Source organism: Cyanistes caeruleus, chromosome 2 (assembly GCF_971803275.1).
Source record: "Cyanistes caeruleus chromosome 2, bCyaCae1.hap1.1, whole genome shotgun sequence".
In the NCBI taxonomy this organism is placed as follows: domain Eukaryota; kingdom Metazoa; phylum Chordata; class Aves; order Passeriformes; family Paridae; genus Cyanistes; species Cyanistes caeruleus.
Window position 1 is genome coordinate 116,930,486 of NC_141702.1, and position 14,856 is coordinate 116,945,341.

Consider the following 14,856-nt stretch of genomic DNA (forward strand, 5'->3'; position numbering starts at 1 on the left):
ATTTCTTCTCCAGCCACTGGAAAGGTGAGGGAGCTTTTGGAAAGTGGATTCTGACTTAAATGTCAGAACTAAAAAATAAAAAGTGTGACCGGATTAATGAATGGAATGAGATGATGGATTAACTCATACATTTGCAGTTACTCACCTGGTCTCCTCCACAGTATAAAGTCACCTTCTTCCTTTCAGTGGCAGGTTTTGTTGTCACTTGTAGTTAATATTGTAATTAAATAAACATAGATTTGGCATGGAGTTTATGCTGGCCCCTCTCACATTCACAGAGTAAGGAAAGAGGCACCTATCTGACCTGGCTCTGTGACACGTGGGACCAATCAGTCAAAGGTTTTGCTCTACAGAACAGTTGTTTAGATAGCAATTCACAAGATTTACAGAGGAGATAAATTATACTGGACTCCAAACCACACCATATCCTTTGCTTGCCTTAAGGTTAAAAGGTGAAAAAAACATTTATGAATGGATAGAGGACAGGACGGGAGCTGAGCTCTCTCTCCCACTCCCTCACAGACATACTTGTATGTATAGCTGCTTCATATATATATATATAGGAATTATAGCATTTAAATATACTGGGAATAGAGACTGGATCAGCTGCTGAACTTGATGGAAGCATGGGCACTCGAAAAGGTGCTGATTTAACAGCTCTTGAACTCTGTAGAGGCTCTTCAGGAGATGTTGAAGCCTTTTTGGAAAAAAGCACTTCATTTCTGTTGGTTTTGGGAGAAGAGAGCTTCAGTGTCAGCAAACATCCTGTAATAGAGTGGATTTTTTTATTGTGTTTAAAAAAAAAAGAAGAAAAATCTCTGTTTTGAGCTGTTATTAATTGTCACTGTGCAATTGAAAGGTCAAACCTGATGTTCTTGCTCAAGCAAAATGCTTTGGAAAGCCAATGGAGTTTTGCCTGAGAAAATACTGGATAGAAGCATGCACAAATGTCAGCATTGGGACTGGATTTGAACTGGATTCAGGCATTAGTTAAGAGAGTTCCAGAATAAGCTCTAAATGCTGAAAGAGTGCTATCTTTAAAGGGTACTTCTACATGAGAAATACAGGGTGATACCCTCAATTTATAAACTCTCAGGAAAGAGGATGAAGTGGCTGTCATTCATGGCTCTGTTCTCTTGGTCCTAGGGGTATGAGCTACCAAATGTCATTAAATAAGTCTGAGGTCAGGCTGAATGCTGCTCCTGAAAGTGCCAGCTGGTTGTCCACATCCTGTCCTTCCTGAGCAGGTGATATCAGGGTGATTTTCAGTCCAGGCCTGTTCAGAATATCTTGGCATCCATTTTCCCATGAATGAGCATGAACCAGCAAGAATTTTCACAGTGTAACAACTCTCTGTGGTGCAGCAACCAGGAAGGGCTGGAAGAAGCAGGATTTAATTTGTTTAGCAGCTGCAGAGGCAACTCTACTGCTCATCTCCTTCTAGCCTGAGCTTACTGTCCCACACCAAAGCTCATCTGTCCTGCACTCTGATCTCTCTTGCCCCGTAATATTGACAAAATCATTTTGTATGTGGCTTTTCAAGCACTCACTGAAACATTTGTCAAGTTCTTAATTTGATCTTTGCAGATCTAGAGTAGCCAATCATGGGATAGGAAAGATAATGACTAATTTTTGTGAACAGTTTACATAATGCAGCATCCTAAATTAAATAATGAAATGCCAACAGCAATCTTCTTGTAAATTATTCTGAGAGGGAAATGGAAAACAAGTTCACAACTCCTTTCAAATAAATCTGAAAATATCTCAAGCTATTCACAAACAAAATAAAGGAGATGGAGGTTTCCCAAGAAATTTATCATACCACTCAACTTCATTCCTGTCCAAAAGATTGGGAAAATGAACAGCCACTTCTCGCTTTTGCAATTTTGATTTCCAAACAGGACAGGATAAAAAGTGTTAAGTAGATTGTGGGTATTTCTGCATTAAGGGATGTCTCCTGAAAGAGGAATCAAATGTTTGCAGGTCTCATGTCACTCTGATATTGATGAATAAGACCGTTTTACTGGTATTTCTTCTGCTCAGTTATGGCATGGTGGATAGAGCTGAGGAATACTGAGATGTTCTTAACTCTTAAAAGAAAATAATGGTAATAATATTAAAGGCTGAAAAGTCTGAACCAGATCTCAGCTGTCCTTGTGGTAAAGCTTGACACAATCTCTGTGTAGAGATTATTTCCATACCCTATTTAAAAAGGAAGATAAACTAGAGTAAATAAATAATAGTCCTTTGCATCAAAAGATGAAAAAATCCAGGCTCTTCATTTTGAGAAGTGCCTCGTTCATTGTGTACAGTTTTGTCACAGTCAAAAAAGATTGTGACTGTGGAGTTTGCTCTGCTCTGACAGAGGAAGGTGTAACAGGAGCCAACAAACAGAAGGAGGAGGATCCGTTCAAACCAGGAGTAAGGCTGCGTTTTGAACAATGAGCTTATTTAACCAGGTTGGAAAAAATTACCCAGGGACATTGTGAATCTCCATCACTGGAAGTCTTTAAATCAAGAATGGATGTCTTTCTCATGACCATGCTTGTTGCTACAGCAGGAGTTATAGGCTTTGAAATTCCATGGCTCGTGTCATCCAGGAAGCCAGGGTAGATGATTGCATTTGGTCTCCAGTGGCCTTCCAGTCCCTGCAAAGCATTCAGCTGGATTGCTGCTTGCAGCATGTCTGGAAGAGGAAAAGTAACATTTCTCATAGCTGGACAATAGATGACAAGATGACAAGTGGTTTCCACTGAAGTTACAGATCAGGTTTTTTTTAATTTTCCAGGCAATGCACTAATTATTCAGGGAATAAGGAAACTGCCAAAGGACCTTTTGGTTATTTAAAATTTCATTACAGAATCCTTTCCACTCCTCCCCCTTGTCCTCCCCTACAAAATCAGTGTAGAGGTGAACAATGCATAGAAGTGGGGTGCTGGTCCAAATTTTGGAACACTGGGCCTGAATAACTGTGCTTTCATTGGGCATCTTTTAAATGACACGAATTAAGTTGACTGAATTTCTCTGAGTACTCTGAAATGACTTTTGGAAGAAGACAGATTTCATCAATCTGAAAAAAACCAATCTATTTCATTTGCAAAAGGCATAGACCGACTGAGGCTGGCCATAGTGTTCATGAATTGCCAGACACACCTGAGGAATAGGATCTACACAGTTAATTCCAAACTTCATTGCCAGAACCAGCACTCCTGATCTGCTATACCAGGTAATGGTAAATATTATGTATGCAGAAGAGAAGAAACAAACAGGCATTCCTTAGTGGTGTTCTGCTGCAAAGAGACCAGCATTGTGCACAGCCCATAGCCAATTAATTAAACCACAGAATATCTGCAAATATTTACCTGATGGCTGGGGCTTGAAAAAACTAATACATAAATAGCTTAGTACATAAAATAGATCTGATTTACATTTCAACAGATGTGTTGGTGAGAGTAAAAGGTAGGGAGAAAAAAAAAAAAAAGACGAAAAAGCTAAAATGAAAACAAATAGATTATGTTTCCAAAATCCTACCAAGTATGTGATGCACTGAAATGATCAGACTCTTAACTGCTTGTAAATCTGCCTAGACTGGGGTTGTGAAATTATTTTTAGGGTCACAGCAGAAGCCTTTCTAGTGCTACCATTGTGGCACTGTGTCAGCTGAGTTAGAAGTGGCAAGAATGGCATAAAAGTCAAGTGGGCAATGTGAGAAGGAGGCAGTTTAGCAGTACAAAAATTTCTGTCCAAGTAGAGGAAGTATCCTGATGTAATTGTATTTATAAACTGTGAACTTCTGGAATCTTAGGGAGAGTACATCTGAGGACAGTGCTGTGGCTGTACATGGCCCAACTAGGAGTTATTTCATTTTTGAGGAAGGGCATCAAGAACTCTTATTCAGCTGCTTAATAGAGTGCGTCAGAGCTCTGCCATCCTCTGTGGAAGTGGTACCTTCCCAGCACAACAGTTCTGCATCCAGTCCTGCCAACCTCAAATATCCCCCCGAGTCATATCTTAGACTTCCATAAATCTTAAACTTGGTTTCAAATGAAAGAGCTTCAAATAAATGTCTTTCAGCTACTTTTATTTCCTGTCTGGTTTGGGAGTTTGGTATTGGTAGGGAATAAGGTTTTTGTGCTTGCAAGACCACAAAATGTCCTTTTGGACATTTGGCATGCCTCAAGCATCAGCCTGAGGCATGGTGGCAGCAAGGAGGATTTTGGAAGAGGAACAAAGCAGAAGAAGATGCTATTGTGGAGGAGTTCCGGAGATTGGAAGAGTTGCACAGACAGATTGTGGCTGCATATTAGGATTTGAGGCTGGGGTTTCTTAAGGCACTGAGTGCAGAAGTGGGAGACTGCAGAAGTTCAGCAGAGCATTTCTGTTGACATCCTCAGCTGGAATCCTCAGCTGGGAAAGTGTTAACAATGTTGACACAGACTGTCAACTTCTGCTTTCAGATTCACTCCTCCAGGATGAGAGACAGGAGTTCACATCCCTCAGACATTGTTTCAAGCTGTCTACAGGCTAGAGAAGATAACAGTGCATCAACTTACATTTTTATGGCTTTGCTTGTAATTACAGGAAAGGAAAATTGAGGTTTTGAGTGTTGATTTCAGTGGGAGCAGAAATGCAGAGGCACTTCTGAAAATCTTGTCTGCAGTTTATTTTGAAAACGGAACTGTAAGTTTTTAATTTCAGTTCTGTGAAAAATGTCAAAGATGGAAAAAAATATTAAGTCCTGCATGTGTGCAGAAATAGATGTGACAGTTCTACCTGATTAATTCTGAAGAAAAGCAGCACAGCCTTATGCAAAGGAAATTTCTCAAAAGTACATGAAGACCTGAAAAGCTACACTAAGGGAGGTTAAAGCTGGCTTTTGAACATCAAATTCGAAAGAGCTTCTTACTTAACTTTGTGAATTGTAACAATTCTGTTTCTTCAAGACACTCAAACAAATTGAGCTTTGTCTTCCAGGCCAATGGAAATACATAGTGCTGTTGCAAAGTAAAATGGCTCCAACAACTTTATGGAAAGGGGGAAGGTTCCCAGGCTTTCTGCTCCCAATCCAGTTCAATTTCAAGCCTCATGCTCGGTTTCACTTTCAGAGTGCCCTAAGAGAAAATGTAATTTAGACTAGAGCTGCATTCACAAGTTAATGGCATTACTAATGTAATCCTTCAAAATGATGGATACTGGAATTTTCCCCTCTCTACAGGAGGAATTGCATTTCTCAATGTCACATAAGGGAGAGAAACAAACATGCAGAAACAGCAACAGACCCTCAAATCTTTGAAGATACATGTGTGTTTCCAAAGCTGAAGTAATTTTCATGCCAGAAATCATTGTGACGGAAAGTTAGAACTCCTGTATCTGCGCCCTTTGTACTGTGCTGACCTGGTTAAAGATACCATTCTGTGTATTGGAGAAAAACTGGGAGTTGTGCAGGAAGCAGAGGGATCCTGAAGCAGTCGAGGGTTTGTCTCTTGAGGTAAAGGAAAAGCTTAGACACAGAGCCCAGTTTCTGTTGTCTGTCTGTTGTGTTCTGCATGTTGCGAGTTCTCAGCGAGCGTTTGAACAGCAGCATTCATTTGTTTGGGCTGGTTTTGCAGTATTGTATCTGCTTTTGCCTTGTTGTTGATGTAAATCAGCATGGGCTGATTTAATGCTTTGCTTTGCTACACATTCACACCTGTGCTGGTCACATGAGGGTCTGTGCTGGAAGGTGATATCCTCAGAATATTCTTCAAGAGCCTTTGAGGGTAACAAATGGATGTGCTTGTGGAAAGAGGTGGGTGGAAGGATGAGACAGAGCCACTCTGACCTTTCCATCAGTACTAGCAATACTAGTAGCAAGAAAGGAGGCCAAAGAGGGATCCTCTTTTCAGAAACAACACAGGAAAGGTTATTTTGATTTAGATTAATAGAACCACAGACCCAGACTGCATCCCTGCAAAACAATCCATGTCCTCTGTGGGAGCTACATGGGAAAGGTCAGTCTATCACTTAGAGATTGTTGGATGGGCACAGTCCTTACACTTAAGCTCAGCACCATCAAACACAGTGAAGGTCAGAAACACCTGAAAACATTGAAAGCGACAGCTGGTAGAACAACAGCATAACAAAAAGCAGGTGGAAGAAACTGTGTGCTGCTGATGGATCCACTCTGTGTCTCCTTCTGAGGTGCTCATCATGCTCACAGATAAATGTAAGGCCTTAGCCTTTCAGACAATCAGCACTGAACCCTGAGGGACTAACTCTGCGTGGACTGGATGCATGTTGTACTCAGAAGTAGCTGCTTGCCTTCACCAGGCAATTCCTCTTTTCAGATGACAGTTATCCATTCAGTGTTACTGGGATCAGTACACAGAGATGTTTTGTGCCACTATAGGGTGTCATGGCCAAAGACAGAGCTGAAGCCTCTGTGCTTGTGTTGCTGGACTTCACTGCAGCTTTGTCAGGGTGAAGTACAAGGTATTACTGTGATGATGTGGTAGGAGCAGCATCCCCAGGAATCTGGACTAGAATATTGAGTGGAATAACATTAGTAACTTCTCATGCCCCTTTATTGCTGATGTATCTAGCATATCTGAGGCATATCCCATTATCCCAAGTTATTGCAGAGGTGGCTGAGGCTTGGTGTTTTTCCATGTATTTATGTGTGACTGTCATGAAGTGGAGGAACAGAGGGGGTCATATAATCAGGTGATTTTCCTGAGCAGTAGTGAGCATGGGGTCTTGGTATATATCTGTGTTCTCTGCTCTTCTCAGGTGTCCTGCTCCAGAAAAACTCCTTACCAGTACTTTGTTTTCAATTTTTTTCTTTAAATAGACAAGGAATAATACCAGGAGAAAAAAAATACAATAAAAGGAAGGCTACTTCTTTCATGTTTTGGAAAACAGTTTTGTGAAAAGACTTTTAACATTTGTTTTTGCAAAGAGATACCTTAAAACACTGACAATTGACAAACAGGCTGGAGTAGGGAACTGGGTTATATCAAGACTGTTTGGTGATGCATTGACATTTAGTGTCATGGTTCCATTAATCAAAAATATTTTGGAGGAAATTCTTCCTGGTTCATTCATGCACAAATAATTTACATTGAGAGCAGTGGGTCTAAACCTCTTTGGCAGACTGAATGGAGGAGCATGATGAACAGCTAGGCTGGCTCCTGACTGACCAGACACTCACTGCTTTACCAGGGCTCTCCTTTTTTCCAGGTATGCAGTTCGTCTGTTGTGCCTGGAGGGAGTTCACAGTAGATATTTGTGAATGATAAAATAAAAGGGGGCTGAGGGCCCAGAGACTCAACAGAGGATCTTAGGTGAAAGAAAGCTCAGTTGTTAACCTTCCTGTGCCTGATATGTGGTTTGTCAATTAGGCAGCAGAAGCTGAGTTGGTTGTATATTGACCTACAAGCATTAAACAACTGGCTGGGAGCCATATCCTGTGAAGTCTGTACTGTCCTTTTGATTTGAAAAGCAGCACCACAGTTGTGGTTCCACTTAGGGTTTTTGAAACACGGGCTTTTGTAAAAAAAAAAAAAAAAAAAAAAAAAGAGAGAGAAAGAAAGAAAGAAAAGTATCTTTCACCAGGTGCACTTTGACTATTTATTTGGAAAAAATAAAAAGGGGTTTGCACAGAAATACCCATAGTGTTCCAAGGGCTATTAACATGCATAGCCATGCCTGGCTTGACCGTACAGTGTGCTCCTAGACAGAATGACAAAGCTGGAAAAATGAAGTCAAGGAAATATGAGCTGATTTATTTTTTATGTGTAACAAGCTAAACCTTGATCCAGTGCATCTGTGGAGCAAAAGAATATTTATTCAGTTCCACCATCGAAAACACTGAGAAACACGAGGTGAGTGTGAATTGTCTCAGCTGAACTCATGTATTCTCCAGACATAATTAAACACTGGCCCAATTTTTAATGTGAGCTACTTAATTGGATGTCAGAAATTCCACATTTGAAGGTTCAGTTTGACCTTTAGTTACATAAAAGAAGCATTTAAGAGTCTCCAGTGAGTGTCAGTGTCTGAATGCAGATGCCTTATTTGAAAACTGTGCTCCTTTGCAATGATGCATTCCAGGAGGAGAAAGCCCTGATCCTGCAAACAGTTTGGAGCAGGCTTCAGCTTGCTGCCAGTAACACCAGCTTGCTGAAATCCACTCATTCCAGGGAATGGCATGCTAGTAAATACAAGCAGATGGGAAAGCAGTTTCAGGATTCAAAATTAGCATGAGCTTTTTCTACCATCTAAATACATACAAATGTGTGAATATAAAGGTCCAGAAATGGAAGCTCAGATAGCCACCTTTCTCAAATGCCTGGGAATTTGTGGAGGAAATATCAAATCAATTACAGTGAGATTTTCATTAAGTGGTAGAACCTGTTAAAGCTGGTGTGACCAGGTGAAAAATGGGACTTTGGTATACACACAAGGTCATTTTTGATCCAGCCAGCCCAGAGAAGATAAATACCACTGAAACCTGGCAAGATCAGCTGTACTTCCATCCGCCTGGGAACGAAGCAGAGGATGCGGGCAGGTATTCTTAATCACAGCTTTTGGAGATGTTGGTAATGCCTAATGAAGTGTCCTGAAGGAGCACTTCTGTGATAAGGAAGTCCTAAAACACATTAAACATTTTGGTTAGTGAGGCTTTATCTATGCCCCATGACTTGGGAGAGACTCTTGCAGCTCCTGCTTCTCAATCTTGGCTCTTACCAGTCCATGGCAGAACAGGGTTAAAGCCATGGGAAGCAGATTATCCACATGCTGCCAGCACAGCTCCAGTGTAGGCTCATGTAGAGTGGGCCTCACAGGGAGCACAGATCACAAAGGTGTCTCAGAGATCCCTTTGCACATGGCTTGTGATTCCCTTTCTGTGGTTAGAAAATAGGCCTATTACAACACTGGGAAATTAACTCATCAAGGGAAATGGTTTGTTGGCTGAGTATTAAATGTCGGGAGCTGCTTACAAGGTTTAGGAATGAAGTGGGAATCTCCAGACTTAGGTTGGATATGTATGTGCAGGTCTGTTTGCTATGATGTTATGCTAAAACATCCAAACTGATTTGTTTGGTCAACTCAATTCAGGTAAAAAATGTAGTTTTAAGGGTAAAAATGTCATCAGTAAAAGGCATTGCTCACTGAAGTGTGTTCCTCACTTGCCAGCTACTACTTGGCAGGAACAAGCAGGCAAGGTCATTAGTGTGGTACTTTCTGGAGAAGGATGCAATGCACTCTGTACAAACTGCAAAATCCAGGGAGTGCCAGACTACCAGTGCAGAGACTTTTCTGACTTCTGACTCTTCTGCTGAGCCACAGGGGATGGTAAAAATCTGCAGATAATTTCTCACTTTAAACAAATGTTCTTTCTGTGTATGGCTTGCAATTCACACAGGGGAAATGTCCACAAGAGAACAAAACTCAATGAAAACTGGGCTGTCAGTCAGCACTGAGTGTGCTCTCTAACTTGAATTACGTCCATATTACTCACTAGGGCAACTGTATATGTAAAACAATTTGCACAGTTTGAACTGGCTGGTCTAATTATATAAAGTACTCTAGCAAACAGAATTCCCCAGGAAAATTATGTTTGTCTTTAAAATGAATTCTTTCTCTCACTGTATCTATTTACAGAAAAAGTTTCACAGATAAAGAAATGGAGGTTCTTTCCAGGCACAAAAAAAACCATTGCATAAAGAAATAATATGTGGATTGGATAACTGTAGTATTTTGACCATAGCCTATGGAATATGCAGGCAAGCAATCTACAGTTTTGGTGTTTTAGTGGTTCTTAAGTCACAAGTTGATGTCTACAATATTATGACCAAGGCTTCAAAAGTAAAGACAGTTATAAAATATTTTTAAGCAAAAATATCTTAGGGTTCATATTTCCAAGTTTTTGTATATCACTCTTTGAGCTAAAGGAACTGAGAGCTCTGTGGAGTTAAAAGGAGCACTGAAATTCTCAAGATTCTCTTTTTGTTTTTTTCTTTTTGCCTTTATTTTGGAAAATGCCCACGCAAGATCAGAATAAGTAGCAAAAAACCATGAGTGTGACAATCCTCTTGTCACACTGAATTTCCTGCACTTATGTTTTTTAAACAGATGATGGCCCTGGTGAGAGGGTGAGACTGTGTACAAATGTTTGTGGTTCAGAGCCCAGTTTTCCAAAGAGAAGTCCAGAACACACAATACGTCACCTGTTTGTACTCCAGCTCCATGAGGCAACGAAGACAGAATTATCCAGCCTTTCCAGATCAGCTCTCCCGTGGGGCTTTAGAGTTGAGTTTTGGTCTCTGCAACACACAAAAATGTTTCCCCACATGAATTAAAATATTACTTCTTGGCTGTACAGCGTGCTACAGGCTTTATCCACTGGTGTTACACTTTTATACTGTTTTAACCATTCCCAAACTAAGGTGGGGAAATGGGCTTGCCAGCGTAGTATTAGTCTGCCTTTGGCTCAGGAAGTATTTGCATTTCTTGTTATTACTGCTAAGCAGATTATTCACCGTTTATGTGAAGAAAATTTATCATGTCCTGTAATTTACCTAATGAGAGACAGAGGGGATTTTGCCAAGTGAGGTTCTTCTACCTCCAGTTTGGATCATTTTTATGACTGACTTTGAGAGCAGCAGAAGTCAGACCCAGTGCAGATGTTTTTATTTGATGTTATGTGAGTTTAGAGCCCAAGTGAATACCTGGGCATGGCAAAAGAAGGTTTGCTGCTGTCTGTAGTAGCCCTGGAGAGTGTCCAGTGAATGGTACAAAAGCTTTACTAAAATTAGGACTGACTCCAGCATTTAGCTCTTCCTCTGTGCCTTTCTGCTAGAACTTACTTCCAGCAAAGGTAGATTGGAACAATCCTCCCATGTCAGATTGCTGAACATAGACTTGGCAGGAGCACAGGGTGTGACTGTTGCATACAAGAACGAAGAAGCTGGCTATAGGGAGCTCAGGATTTTATTCCAGTTTCTGCATGCTTAGGTATTGTACGCTTCCATTGATCATCAGTGCATTTTTAGCATTTCCAGCTCTTTCTAGTTCTTTGGTTGTAAAAGGTCCTTGGCCAGGTGGCACTCAGCCAGGTGGCTTTCAGCTCTCAAGTGATATTTACATGAGAGACAGGCTGTGGTCATATTTTCAGACGCATTGTGGTCACATTTTCAGTCAGGAATTAGGACAAGAATAAGACCATTCTTTCCCCCTTTCTAGCTGGAAATGTTGTTCAGAGGCATCTTCCTGGTGTCATTTCATGTCTGTTCATTTTGGTGTGGACAATGGCCAGTGTCAGTCACACTGCTGTGTCAGTCGAGCAGAAAGACCAGACAAGGAGGGGAATTGAGGGCCATGCTCAGCCTCCAGGGAGAACATACAGTGCAAATAAATGGAGGAGTCAGGCTCCTCGGAGCCACTGAGTGTGCCCTTTGTGCAGCACGTTGTGATTTTTGGCTTTTGAAGGCAAGGAGGTGGGCAAACTAGAGTGAGGGAGAGATCTTTCACTAGCCAGCTCCAAGCTGGCTTTTGCCAAGAGAATAAGTGCAAACGGAAACTCAATCATATACAACTGCATGTTGAATGTCAAGGGATGGAAATGTTGTAAGAGTCAGAGTCCACATTTGCTTTCTTGGTGTGTTCTTTTCCATGCTCTCTTGAAGAGGAAAATGGAATTTAGGATGGGGAAAAGAAAGAGCTGGCAGTACTGATAAAGCAAAACACACATGGACGCTACCTGACAATAACATGCATTTAGCTGCCAGCAAAGGCAATGCTAAATAAACATGGATCTCCTACCAAGTGCTGGCTGGATTTATTTTGGTTTAGGTATTTTTTTTTTCTTCCCTCAGTGTTTTCGCTAATTATAAGCTGCGGTACCTAGAATATTTAATTCTGTGGAAAGGACATGTGGTTTTCTGGGTGGTGGGAGTGAAGTAGCCAGAGATACTACAGAGGAGAAGTGTCCTAAAGAAAAGGTTTTAAAGTATTTTCTGTCCATCTGAGCAAGCACCTTGTGCTGTTGGGACTTCAGATAGAGCTTTACCACTGAGCTCAGCTTTGGAGTGTTCTCTACAAATACATTTTCAGGGACAGAAATCCATAGTTCAGCAAGGTGGATCCAGTTATGCTGGGATAAATTCCAATACAGTTTGTTTTGCTGATATACCTTTATTCCAGTTATGCCAGAATAAATTCCAATAAAATTTGTTTTGTTGATATAACTGTATTTATTTTATAACCTAAATGCACAATGCTGTTTTGAAAACCTAGTGACTTCTGGAAAAGCTGTGGAGTCTGGACCTCTGGGAATATCTTTGTGGGATATCCTTGTTCCTATTGTTCTGCACTGTGGTCACCTCTGTCTGCTTCTGGAGGCATTTGCTGTAACCTAGAGGAATTTATGGACAAGAACCAAGACAAAATTCTTAATCTGATTATTTTAATCCCTATTTTATTTTTGGAGAGGTGGCTGCAAAGAAGCAATGTAGCTTCCCCAGTGAAGCTGTGTTCTTTGTCATTGCCTTAGGAGTCCCATTAGCTGTTCAAATTAAAAGGTTCTGGTGTGTTACTAGAACAGCTGTTTTCATTAAACTCACTCATTTAGGATACAACAAATAAGACTTTAATCTAATGTGTTGATCAGTGACAAGTCAGCAAGTTCATTGAAGGTGTTACCAGCTGAGGAAATGTGTGTTTGCTGCTGCTTAGCTGAAACAAACAAAGGTGGTTTTTTTGTTGCCTTAGAAATATTATCCAAATTGTGAAGAGGGTCCTGTCCCAGACTCACTTTGGTTCTTATCTGCCATTATATGTGAAGAAAATGTTATAGATCACAGGTAAGAGTTGTTACGGCTTATCAATAATCTGTACCATTTTCAGTTGGATGCGAGGGGACACGAACATGGAACTAGGAATTTCTTTTTTCACTCTCCTTCCACCCCCTTTTTAAGGTAAAAAGGCTTTAAAAAATTTTGAAGTAATTTTATAAATAGCAGCCAAATTATTGTAGTGTTTTCTTCTTTCTCCCGCTACTCTGAAAATTACCTCAATTTCTCTTTCTTTGCACACTGGACACGAAACTGAAGCAAAAATTCCATTTGCAGTAACCATGACTGGCACATGTAAGAACCAAAATCTTGTTGGACTTTGGGATTTGGATTTGGGAGGAAAAAGTCGTGACACTAATCACAGCCTTGGCATTTTAAACTGAGAGCTGTGGTCTTTTAGGGTCATGTCTACTCAAATGATCTTCAACTAGCAGTTGACAGCAGTGTTGTTTGTATTTTCCAGGCTGATTCTACCTTTGATGGTCTGTTTTTCTCTACCTGCATGCACAGGAAAAGGCAGCCCTGCATCACTTCAGATTAGGTAAGTTTTCTTTGGGATAGGAAAACCCAAAAGCCTTCAGCTGAAAATTCAGACCTAATATGAATCCATACCAAACCAAATAAATCTAGAGATCTGTTTGTATCCTGGTATCTCTGAAAATGGCTTAGAATATCCTAGGTCAGAATCTAGCGAGTGTATTTTATATGAAGGACCAGCTTTGTGGTGTATCAGTGCATTTCCCACAAATCTACTTAAAGATAATTCTAGTGTTAAAAATAACCCAAAAGAAGCAGATACAGATGTACTGACCCCCAGTCCAGTGTTTATTCTGCCCTTTTTTTTTGGTCAACATAAAGGCCCTCAAAACAGCAGGCCTAGAAATTGGTGTTTCCTTCCTTGAAGCAGCAGCTGTGTAGTTTGACTTCTGATCACTGTATAAAGGTGAGTGTCCACAAAAATGAACTCCTAGGCTTGCTCTTCATGCACTGCGCTTGCTTATACAACTTTTAGTTTCCCTACATATTTAGGAGTAGTTTCCATTGAAATATTTAGTAATTTGAGCTGCTGGAAAACTGAAAACTCATCTTCAAAGTTTAAAGGCTAAAGGAAAACTGGTATGTTGTTGTTATTGTCATTGTTATGTCAGCATTATAGAAACCTATCATCACTTTTATAGCTGGGAACTACACTTTGCATGATTACAAAAACTGCTGGTGGTCAAAGAAATGAAACAATCCTTATGGGAAGCACTTTAAAATTCCAGAGGTGATGTAGCGGTGCTTTTTTCATGTCTTTAAGTACAACTGTTCTCTTGCTATTCCCACTTCTAAGCCTGTCCCTGGCCTCCCCAAACTGGGTACCTAGTAGGATTTAGATACTGAAGTTTAAAACTTCAGTAATTGTGAAAAATGGGGAGTGCTAGGTATGTTTTTTTGCCAAGTACTTGGAAAAATCCTAAATACAGGTGCTTTTGGGACCTGACTTTTTATCCTAGTGATGGGTGTCATGATGGTTATACTTTAATACTTCTATGATCTTGCAATCACCATATTCCACAATACTAACACATGGTGGAATGAGCAATCCCCGTATGATCAGACTGTGTATGATAGACAGAAACATAATCTTACCAAAACAGAATCATCTAAAGTAGGAAGGAACAGGGCAATGCTTTCCAAAAACCTCTGCTGAAGGTTTGCTCACATCAATTGTCATGACAATAGGTGGCACCCTCATGCCAATAAATATCATGTTTGATGAAACTAGGCTTCCTTGCACTTACATACTGCAATTTCTTTAACCAAAATTATTGGAATTGAAAGCAAAAGCAAGTCACAAAAGCAGAATATTAATTAGGGAAAGGGGAGACATGCCTGAAAAACAAAAAATGTAAGCTCCATTTTGACTGTTGATTTTAAGATAAAAGTAAACTACCAGTTTAGTATAAAAGCAAACTGCTGTTGTGTTGAGGCAATTGAGAATTTGGAGCGTGGGCCTGTACTGAGCAATGCACACAAA

At 40.4% G+C, this 14,856-nt stretch overlaps 1 long non-coding RNA gene across 1 annotated transcript in view; it reads left to right on the forward strand.

Annotated features, from left to right (window-relative positions):
* The window catches only part of LOC147655163 (uncharacterized), a 31,145-nt gene extending 17,768 nt beyond the window's left edge, over window positions 1-13,377 (forward strand). The window contains exon 5 of the long non-coding RNA XR_015282006.1: window positions 13,300-13,377. This is a non-coding gene — a long non-coding RNA (uncharacterized LOC147655163). The remainder of the gene's footprint in view (window positions 1-13,299) is intronic.
* The last annotated feature ends 1,479 nt before the right edge of the window (window positions 13,378-14,856 follow it).